General features: G+C 42.6%; 1 protein-coding gene and 1 pseudogene across 2 annotated transcripts in view; one reads left to right on the top strand and one right to left on the bottom strand.

The window, feature by feature from the left end:
- Window positions 1-715: 715 nt before the first annotated feature.
- LOC121572569 lies at window positions 716-3,243 on the bottom strand (annotated as a pseudogene).
- Window positions 3,244-3,815: 572 nt separating this feature from the next.
- Window positions 3,816-11,921, top strand: part of LOC121572052 (coiled-coil domain-containing protein 126) — an 11,285-nt gene continuing 3,179 nt past the window's right edge. For both annotated transcript variants that reach the window (XM_041883917.2, XM_041883918.2), the window contains exon 1: window positions 3,816-4,071. The gene's annotated coding sequence lies outside the window, so the exon portion shown is untranslated. The remainder of the gene's footprint in view (window positions 4,072-11,921) is intronic.

Here is an 11,921-nt window from a genome sequence, read left to right on the forward strand (position 1 = left end):
TTGAAGGTAGGCCTTGAAATACATCCACAGGTACACCTCCAATTGACTCAAATGATGTCAATTAGCCTATCAGAAGCTTCTAAAGCCATGACATCATTTTCTATAATTTTCCAAGCTGTTTAAAGGCACAGTCAACTTAGTGTATGTAAACGTCTGACCCACTGGAATTGTGATACAGTAAATTATAAGTGAAATAATCTGTCTGTAAACAATTGTTGGAAAAATTACTTGTGTCATGCACAAAGTAGATGTCCTAACCGACTTGCCAAAACTATAGTTTGTTAACAATTAATTTATGGAGTGGTTGAAAAATGAGTTTCAATGACTCCAACCTAAGTGTATGTAAACTTCCGACTTCAACTGTACATGCTAAAATCGCCACTATATGAATATGACATTCACATTTTCAGTCATTCATTTACATGTCATGTGCTTATTTGAGTGCCACATTCACAAAGAAGTATTCAATACTATTTGTCTGGGTAACAAGACCTGAGTAATTCAGCATCACAAGATATCTGTTGTTCAACAAAAAGTGGCATCTGTAGTTAATAGACTGTCAATGAATTGTTCCATTATTTGCTGTTTTGCACTGCTCTCTCTAAATTCAACTACATGTGTCGCTCTGCTTCCTTGATCTCTACTCTATTCTACACTTCACTTCTTTTCCATCTTTACAGCGGTGTTCTACTGTTCTCTGCTGCTCTCCAGTGTTTCATTTGAGAATTGTACTCCTCTCCCCCTCCTGGTAGCGTCTCTCGAAGTACGCCATGTGACCCTCCTCTCTGGTCCTCATGTCAGACAGAGCCCTGATCACATAGCTCTCCTCTACACATCAGAGGGAAACATGCACCATTAAATGAACGGAATACATCTATTATGAGACTCATTTAATCTCTGTTTAGGATCTCTATAGGAAATATATGACCTATAGCAGGGTTTCCCAACCCTCTTCTCTGGCCCCCTCAGACATAAAAAAAGCCTTTGACTAATTGAATCAGGTGTGCCAGTTTAGGGTTAAAACAAAAATGTGAAACGTCTGGGGGGGCCCGAGGAGAGGGTTGGGAAACCCTGATCTATAGCATAAATTGCATCCTCCATTACACTCAGATTATACATTTCATAGTCTCGACTGGCCATCCTTCCAAATCTCGTACGTGAGAAGCCTGTGCTTCTGAGGCTAGACATTTCAAAGGAAACAGTCGCAATGATGTCCCCCAAAGTCTCCTATATCTAGGTTGGGTTCTGACCTGTAGGTCCATAGGCTTTCTCAAACACATGCTCCTGGAACGCTCAGGGATGTTGAGACAAGAGGACAGAAAGAAGAGGGACACACACACACATGTAGTTAGTCAAGGGTAACAATTAGATATCTCATATACTGTATCTAAGGCTGAGATTAAACTCCTAGATAGACTAAATGTCTATGTTCTAATTCATTTTGTGGCTGTCTCTTGTCAGTGAGTCTGTGATGCTGCCTGGAGGTCTCACCTGCCCCGCTGTCATCCAGTGTCAGGTACCCGTCAGTCAGGGAGCTGAACCCCGTTAAAGCCCCATGGATGTGTACGCAACGTCACTGCCAACCCCGGGCCTCCCGCTCTGCCCTAGTCTTCACTAGCGTCTGGTGGGCGGGGCTAGGATGGCCACACCCACATGTGTAAGGGCTCCGGAACCCAGAGCAGAAAGTGCCTGAGGACAGGAGAGGTCAGAGTGGAAAGGACAAAGAGATGAGGTAGGGCAATGTAGCCTCACCCTTGCCCTATACAACACTCAGCAACTACTTTTAACACAACAAATTGGAAGGCTGGGTGAATAGAAGGAGTATTATAACAATGACTCAGTGCTTCAGCGAGGGGACATCAGAGACTCACATTTCCCACACAGGTGTTCTGTGGTCTCACTGTGGTCGTGGGCTGAGTGTTTGCAGCTGCAGCGTACAGGCTGCGACCCATTCAGTTTAGCGTACTGGTAGGCGGAACACAGACACCCTCGAAAACCGGCATGGTAGCACTATCGGTCGCTCCAAAAGGAACCTCCTCAAAGTCTGTCTGATGCGGTTTGTACCTGGAGGGGTTCAACCCAAGTGCAGCGATTAAGAGGGATAGCTGGAATGATGCTTGAACCACTGACCAAGCAATTCCTGAGCAACCATACTTCCTCCTCAGCCATAAAGATTCAGACCTCTTTGTAGAGACCATAGCGCTATTACATTTTGGAGGCTACACAATTCTTAATGAACTAATCACAGTGTTGTATTAGAGATGGATGATGTTGCTAAAGTGTACCTGTGTGTGCAGAAGCAAGGTGTCTCTAGGCCGATGAGTTTACAGTCTATTCCCCCTGGCCTTCCAAAGCTCACACACAGCCTGTTCTGTAGTCTCTTGAGCAACACTGTTCTCTTATACTCTTCATATTCCTCTGGGGAGAATATAGTCTGCCGCCATCGTCTTCTCCCACGATCCTAAAACACAACAACAGGTGCCACAGCATTAGTAGTTCTATCACAGAGTACCCAGATTCTGCAAAGTGTGCCTTTCCTCCTCAAATAGAATACTGATACAAAAGTAGCATCCAATATTGTGGACTATTAGACATTCACACCACAGTAGACTGCTGAGGGGAGAACGGCTCATAATAATGGCTGGAACGTAGAGAATGGAATGGCCATTTATGAGCCGCTCCAGCCATTACCACGAGCCAGTTCTCCCCAATTAAGGTGCAACCAACCTCCTGTGATTCACACTCCAAAGCTTATGATCTCAACTTCATCATTATTCACCTATGTGCAATTAGATTGATCTGCTGAGAAAGGGAAGGAAAGAAGGAATGGAGGGAGGAAAGAAGGAAGGAAGGAAGGAAGGAAGGAAGGAAGGAAGGAAGGAAGGAAGGAAGGAAGGAAGGAAGGAAGGAAGGAAGGAAGGAAGGAAGGAAGGAAGGAAGGAAGGAAGGAAGGAAGGAAGGAAGGAAGGAAGGAAGGAAAATACACTGACTCCAAACAAATGGCCTTGGTGAAATTTTACATACAAGGGATGTGTGCACTTTCTAAGTTGTCTGAACTGAAGGCAAACATAACAAAGCAAATAGGCCTACAAAGTTAGTCAGGTGACACAGAGGAAAATTCCAGCAGTGATCCAGGATGAATATAATCCTAGAAGAAATGTTATTTGGCAAGACAAACCTCCTGTACTCCAGATAGTCGTCCACTGCCTTTGATGGAGTCTTGTCAAGACAAATCCTCTCCATCACTCAAGTTTTTAGATACTGTTTTAGCTAGATTTTGTTGTAAAATCCCTCAGCTCCTCGATTGAAGTCTTGTGCTCGTATACGGTTCAGCACCAGGCATCCACGTTGTTAAGCAATGGGAACGGTCTCCTGCCAATGGTCTCTGCACCTTTTCTTTCTGCTTCCCTTGATTTGGGATGGTGGGCCCAGGTACCTTGGCTTAACTATACCTCATCTACCAGTCGGTCGAATAAGCCATCTAATCATTCCTTACCAAAACACTTACACTGATTTGAATTTGAACGTATCTTATGTTCTTTTTTTTTATTTAGCGCCGTGATGACTGATGGTAAGGATGAATGAGCACACTGGACTCATGGACCACACGCTTGCATGCATGTTAATGAGCAATACATTTCCCACAAATCCCTATAGGTAGGATTTAGTTTCTCCCTGTCGCTGGCCCACACTCCAGTACAGTAGGTGGCGGTAATGCACCATAACGTTGGATGCCAACCGCCAATAAACCGCACTGAAGAAGAAGAAGACCAATCCCTAAAACGTGAATCGTGATGACACAGTACACACACGACCACTAGACTGATCGGTAGTTGTCACGTGAAATGGGGTGAACTCGCGAACACATTTTTGCCTAGACATGCAAACAGTTATACAATGTAATTTTAACTTCAGAACTGGCTATTTGTTTAAGTTACATTATGAAGTAACATAATCTTGACAGTGGCATTTCGGTCTCTGCCCTGTGCACTCATCTGTTGTCCGTTTTGGATTAACGGGATTGCAGACTGACGTTCCAAACAGCACAGGGATTCAAACGAACAAATCCTGGTAATATAACGTTTGTTTTTATAAGGGTTTGATAAAAGTCATTGAAATACTGTTTGAGGTGTGAGACAACTTTGTGGATGTCTGATTTGACACTGGGGCAGTTATCCCGTTCGATTAACTATAATGTCAAGACTAGCTAGCGCGAGCCATATTTACGTCATGCACGCGATCAACAAGGTAGGCTAGCAGATAGCTAACTAACTCAGTCTGAGCACTGCAAGCTAGCTATCTATAGTCAGCTAGGTTTCCAGAAATCTATCTACCGGTTAAGCTAACTATGTAGCTATTTCTACTACTATCAAGCTGAAATGTATGTCTTTGTCAAACGGTTCTAAAGTATGAGTTGTTAGCTAACATGCTAGTTAGGTAGCTATGTCTATTGGCCAACTTTCTCTTACTTTGTTTTTCCACCAACTGTCCTGTCATACACTGACGTTAGTTAGCTAACTTTTCCTTCCACAAACCTGAGCCAAGCCTTGCTGCGTTGCCTAGTAGTTGATTGAGGTGATAACTACCCCATATGGCAGTTGTGTAGGTCAATGTTTAACTAATGGATTTGTTGCCTCAACTTGTGCTGTGCACAACACAGGGCTGGTATATTTTGAAATAAGCTTGGAGCGTGATTTTGCCTAGACGGGGGTCTGGGGAGGAAAATGTTACTGTTTTAAAGTCAATTTCCTGCAATTTTACGTATTTTGACATGGTTTAGGACTATGACCCAAAAAAAACAGGTCAGGTGTATTTGGTGTATTCAGAATGCTTTGAACACAATATTTTGTAAAAAAAAATTAAAATATGGTTTGACACTTTATTCAGATAGTAATGAAATTAGATTGGGGACGAGAGAAACAGTGGGAAGGTCAGAAGGGATTGATCCCTATTCTCAGGTGGAGAGTTGTATGCGACAAGTGCCTGGCAGTGTCACCACGTGTCAAACTCATTTCACTGAGGGCCGAATGTCTGCAGGTTTTCGCTCCTCCCTTGTACTTGATTGATTGAATTAAGGGGTGTTTCTCAATATGCATACTACCATGCTCCACACTCTCATGCTCCAAGTGCATTCTCAGAGGACGTAGAGGACGTTCTGTTGAGTATGTTGTTGTGAGTACATAAAACAGCACTACCATGCTGCTCTTTTTACAGTTTTATAAACTCAGTGGGGAATGTTCTCTCTCCATTCAGCTCCACTCTGATCCTGAGGGGCGTTTCTTTAAAACACTCATCCAATCCCCTTGATCCCTTACATAACTAGGCCAATCATATGCTTCATGTGCCATGGTTCACAGTGCTGTGGCAAGACAGAACAATGATAAGAGGTTCCTCGTGAGGTTAAATTGCAGTCGCAGATGCTCCGATTTCAAAAATGATTTGGAGAACGGTTTAAATGTTATCGCACTATACAATGGACACATTACATTTTAGTCATTTAGCAGATGCTCTTATCCAGAGCGACTTACAGTTAGTGAGTGCATACATTTTTCATACTGGGCCCCCGTGGGAATCGAACCCACAACCCTGGTGTTGCAAGTGCCATGCTCTACCAACTGAGCTACAGGAGGGCTAGAAAATAAAAGCAGTACTTTTCAATGCGTGAGAGATGAGGTGTGGCGTGTGAGCGTGGGAAGAGGATCAAATGCGTGTCTCACGGCCAATGAGTGAGAGTTGGCAGCTCTGATAACAATGCTTGACAGACAGATGAAATTGTATTTGTCACATGCTTTGTAGACTAACAGTGAAATGCTTACTTACTGGTCCTTTTACAGCAATGCAGGGTTAAAGACCACGGTAAATTTGTTTTCAGTTTGGATATTGGTTTGATATCTACAGTTTGCTCATCAATACCTCTTCGGCGGAAGGTCCTAGGATGATTAGGGTGATGAATCTAGAATTAGATGACGATAGAGAGCAAGGTACGGCCTTTTATTTTTATCCGTTCTGTTTTCAAAAAGAGACTATATGCTGGTTTCAATGGTTGAATATTACGCACTGGTGGCTAAGGGACCATCTTAAAAGTGCCATCAGGGCCTCCCGAGTGGCGCAGCGATCTAAGGCGTCGCTACAGACCCAGGTTCGATCCCAGGCTGTGTCACAGCAGGCCATGACCGGGAGACCCATGAGGCGGCGCACATTTGGCCCAGCATCGTCCGGGTTAGGGGAGGGTTTGGCCGGCCGGGATTTCCTTGTCCCATCGCGCTCTAGTGACTCCTTGTGGCGGGCCGGGCACCTGCAAGCTGACTTCGGTCGCCAGCTGGACGGTGTTTCCTCTGACACATTGGTGCGGCTGGGTTCCGGGTTAAGCAAGCAGTGTGTCAAGAAGCAGTGCGGCTTGCCAGGGTCGTGTTTCGGAGGACGCATGGCTCTCGACCCTCCCCTCTCCGTAGGGGAGTTTAAGCTATGGGACAGGACTGTAACTACCAATTGGAAATCACAAAATTGGAGAGAAAATGGGGTAAAAGTACTTATACTAAAAAGTGCAATAGCCAAACCTGGTGTTTACAGAAACTAAATTTTAATCTCAATTAAATGATCTAGAGATCTTAAACAAACTGTTTTTACCTTTTTTAAGAGAGGTCAAGGAACCCACCGCACTTGTCTGTAGCTCAGTGAACTATTGAAAATTAGACCTATTACAGGAAGATTCCTGTAAATTCAGTGAAATTAAAAATTCTAATTCTAATGGGTGTACTATGGAGGAGGGACGTCAGTGACCAACAAAGTTATTTTAGATGTATGTCATTTGGATTGGAAGCTATTGAAAATTAGATCTCTACGTGAATTAATAACCACAGCTGTATTCTGTGAAATATTTTTTCCAAAAATCGAAGGTGAAGAATTCTAAAAAAAATTAATTAAATGGGTCTCCCGGTCATGGCCGGCTGTGACACAGCCTGGGATCGAACCCGGGTCTGTAGCGACGTCTTAGACCACTGCGCCACTCGGGAGGCCCTGATGGCACTTAAGACCTTTGATAAAAGGTCAAGAAACCTAACGCACTTGTTTGTACATCTGTAACTCATATGGACAGTGAGCTGTTGAAAATATCAGGAAATATTCATGTAAAATCAGGGAAGTGGTGAACTGGAATTTTAATGAATGTAGTAACATGGATGAGGGGGGTCAGAGACTAAACATGATGTGGTTTTACATCTCCATTTCACCTGGATAGGAAGATTATTGAAAAGTATCCTTGTAAATGGGTCAAATATAGCACCCTTAGTAGTTAGAGGTAACTATTCAAAATGTTGGACCCTTTGGCGACTGGAGGCCCTATGCAGTATGTAATCTTCATAAAGGGCTAACCCTCCTGAAATAGGAATGCAAAAATATATTTCCGTGCTTACATGCAATCACCGATATTGCACTTTTACAAGGGTTCCTAAACCCCCTGAGCGCCAGCATATCTCCTTTTCGGCTCTGTTAGGGGAAGAGTTCGACCATCTGTAAAAACAAAGGATGTACCTTGCTCTCTACCATCATCTGATTCTAGATAAATCACGATCATCATTGTTACGTTCTCCCCTCGGGTGTAGTTCGTCTGAGGAGGAGACGTAAATGCCCGTGCCTGCGCACACAAGGTAAACTAGATGGATGGGGAAGAAATGTGGGGTGTAATGAACTAAAATAACCAGACAACAACCAGAACTCAATGTTAGCCCTCGGGGACGTTTAGTAACGTAATTAAACAGAATTATACAACACCCATAAAGAAACAGTAAATAAAACAAAAACCAATCAAACAAACCAAGGAAGGTAAGAGAAGGGAAGGTTTGGGAACAGGGTCCAAGTAATGAAAATAAACAAAAGGTCCCTTCTCTTCTACACACCTAATCCTTCCTATCACACTCTAATCCTTAACCAGCTTTACTACCTGTTACCACATACAGGGGTGACACCAGCCCAGCTAACCTAGTGTGTAAAACAGTGGGTTATCTACGTGTGAATGTACACCCATGGGCAGAACTACCTTTCCCTTCTCCAGGACCCAGGTAGGGTGGAATACAGCAGGAGGACTGGCTGGAACACAAACAAAGATAAATTAAAATAACCAAAACCTCAGCCAAACAAAAAGTACCCCCTCTTCCTCTCGAGCTCACACGGCAAACAGTTTATACTCTAGTCAATCAGCCACAGCTGCCAGGACTCCGGACCGAAGCCACGCCCACCATCGTCAGCCGCAACTCAGCACACCTGTAATGACCAGAACCCACAAACAGAACAACCACTCTGAACCACACACACCACAAAGGAAGATTGGGAGAAATAAAAACATGTCACATGTAACAATCATCCTAGGACCTTCCGTTGGAGAGCTATTGACGAGCGAACTCCGAATATCGAAAGTAAAAACAAATGTACTGCTGTGAGTTAAAGATTAGATTTGTAAAAAATAAATAGAAATAGTGACACTGTAAATAACGAATAAAAATAACATGGTTGTGTATATAGGGAGTAGAAAATAACATGGCTGTATATAGGGAGTAGAAAATAACATGGCTGTATATAGGGAGTAGAAAATAACATGGCTATATACAGGGAGTAGGAAATAACATTTACATTACATTTATGTCATTTAGCAGACGCTCTTATCCAGAGCGACTTACAAATTGGTGCATTCACCTTATAGCCAGTGGGATAACCACTTTACTATTATTATTATTATTAAATTTTTTGGGTGGGGTAAGGGGGGGGGGGTAGAAGGATTACTTTATCCTATCCCAGGTGTTCCTTAAAGAGGTGGGGTTTCAAATAACATGGCTATATATAGGGAATAGAAAATAACATGGCTATATATAGGGACTAGAAAATAACATGGCTATATATAGGGAGTAGAAAATAACATGGCTCTATACAGGGAGTAGAAAATAACATGGCTATATACAGGAAGTATAAAATAACATGGCTATATATAGGGAGTAGAAAATAACATGGCTATATATAGGGAGTAGAAAATAACATGGCTCTATACAGGGAGTAGAAAATAACATGGCTATATACAGGGAGTAGAAAATAACATGGCTCTATACAGGGAGTAGAAAATAACATGGCTATATACAGGAAGTAGAAAATAACATGGCTATATATAGGGAGTAGAAAATAACATGGCTATATATAGGGAGTAGAAAATAACATGGCTACATACAGGGAGTAGAAAATAACATGGCTATATATAGGGAGTAGAAAATAACATGGCTATATATAGGGAGTAGAAAATAACATGGCTATATATAGGGAGTAGAAAATAACATGGCTATATATAGGGAGTAGAAAATAACATGGCTATATATAGGGAGTAGAAAATAACATGGCTATATATAGGGAGTAGAAAATAACATGGCTATATATAGGGAGTAGAAAATAACATGGCTATATATAGGGAGTAGAAAATAACATGGCTCTATACAGGGAGTAGAAAATAACATGGCTATATATAGGGAGTAGAAAATAACATGGCTATATATAGGGAGTAGAAAATAACATGGCTATATATAGGGAGTAGAAAATAACATGGCTATATATAGGGAGTAGAAAATAACATGGCTATATATAGGGAGTAGAAAATAACATGGCTATATATAGGGAGTAGAAAATAACATGGCTATATATAGGGAGTAGAAAATAACATGGCTATATACAGGGAGTAGAAAATAACATGGCTATATATAGGGAGTACAGAGTCAATGTGCAGGGGTACGAACAAGATAATTGTGACTAGCAGCAGCATATGTGGTTAGGTGAAGTGGACAGCATATCTTATCGCATCCTTCCCCTGCACATGCCCTCTTTTTGTATGAACACTAACATAAGTGGAACAGACAGTAACTATCTGAAGTTGATAGTGTGCTTTTGTAAAGAACAATGATGTCTATAGTCATCTCAGACCTGTGAATGTAGGATACCCTAGGGGTTTGTTTCTGAATTAATTACAATTATTATGCCTAGATATCAACATGAAGTTCCCCTCTTTATCCAGGAAACCACATATTCCCATGAAAGCATTAAGAGATGGATAAGGACCTTTGCACTTATCTATTGTCGTCAGTAACGTCATGCAATAAAATATCCATGTCACAAAATGCTAGTTAGTCTCCTAGCATTTTGTGTCTCTAGAGCTAGGCCTATGACATGGCTATTCCAATGCATGTGTGTGTGTGCAACAGCACACTGAACCTGGGCTTCTCTTGTTGTTATTTTCATAATGTATTCCCCTCCGTTCAGTGTCTCTCCTCCCTTATCTACGCCCTCAAAAGGATGTGCCACTCCCACACTCATGAGACTGCAGATAAATAATTAAAGCAGTGACAGAACTGTTGAGAAAAGCAAGATGTGATTATTTTATTTCAGTTTTTACCTGCATGTATTACACAGTCTTGATTGGAAAATGAAAGTAACCTATATATCACTGTCTGTATTAGAATCCAAGGCTGTGTCATTACTGGCCGTGACCAGGAGTCCCATAGGGCGGTGCACAATTGGCCCAGCGTCGTCCGGGTTAGGGGATGGTTTGGCCGGGGGGATTTACTTGGCTCATCGCGCTCTAGCGACTCGTTGTGGCGGGCCGGGCGCCTGCAGGCTGACTTCGATCGTCAGTTGAACGGTGTTTCCTCCGACACATTGGGGAGTTGCAGTGATGAGACAAGATCGTAATCACGAATTTGGGGAGAAAAAGGGGGTAAAAATTACAACAACAAAAAATAAAACAAATAGGCCTACTACTTGGAGAGGTGATTTTGCCCAGTTCATAATCCATAGGCCAAATCTAGGCCAGGGGTTTATGCAATGGGGAGAAACATTTAGAATGTAGGATAAATATACATATAGAGCGGCTGTCATTAATTCCAAGTCCGCACAACAGAGCATCATTTTAAGTTCTACAGTTGTGGTCAAAAGTTTTGAGAATGACACAAATATTAATTTTCAAAGTCTGCTGCCTCAGTTTTTATGATGGCAATTTGCATATACTCCAGAATGTTATGAAGAGTGATCAGATGAATTGCAATTAATTGCAAAGTCCCTCTTTGCCATGAAAATGAACTTAATCCCCCAAAAACATTTCCACTGCATTTCAGCCCTGCCGCAAAAGGACCAACTGACATCATGTTAGTGATTGTCTCGTTAACACAGGTGAGTGTTGACGAGGACAAGGCTGGAGATCACTCTGTCATGCTGATTGAGTTAGAATAACAGACTGGAAGCTTTAAAAGGAGGGTGGTGCTTGAAGTCATTGTTCTTCCTCTGTTAACCATGGTTACCTGCAAGGAAACTTGTGCCGTCATCATTGCTTTGCACAAAAAGGGCTTCACAGGCAAGGATATTGCTGCTAGTAAGATTGCACCTAAATCAACCATTTATCGGATCATCAAGAACTTCAAGGAGAGAGGTTCAATTGTTGTGAAGAAGGCGTCAGGGCGCCCAAGAAAGTCCAGCAAGCGCCAGGACCGTCTCCTAAAGTTGATTCAGCTGCAGGATCGGGGAACCACCAGTGCAGAGCTTGCTCAGGAATGGCAGTTGTGAGTGCATCTGCACGCACAGTGAGGCAAAGACTTTTGGAGGATGGTCTGGTGTCAAGAAGGGCAGTGAGGAAGCCACTTCTCTCCAGGAAAAACATCAGGGACAGACTGATATTCTGCAAAAGGTACAGGGATTGGACTGCTGAGGACTGGGGTAAAGTCATTTTCTCTGATGAATCCCCTTTCCGATTGTTTGGGGCATCCGGAAAAAAGCTTGTCCAGAGAAGACAAGGTGAGCGCTACCATCAGTCCTGTGTCATGCCAACAGTGAAGCATCCTGAGACCATTCATGTGTGGGGTTGCTTCTCAGCCAAGGGAGTGGGCTCACTCACAATTTTGCCT

The sequence above is a fragment of the Coregonus clupeaformis genome, chromosome 8 (genome assembly GCF_020615455.1).
Source record: "Coregonus clupeaformis isolate EN_2021a chromosome 8, ASM2061545v1, whole genome shotgun sequence".
Classification (NCBI taxonomy): domain Eukaryota; kingdom Metazoa; phylum Chordata; class Actinopteri; order Salmoniformes; family Salmonidae; genus Coregonus; species Coregonus clupeaformis.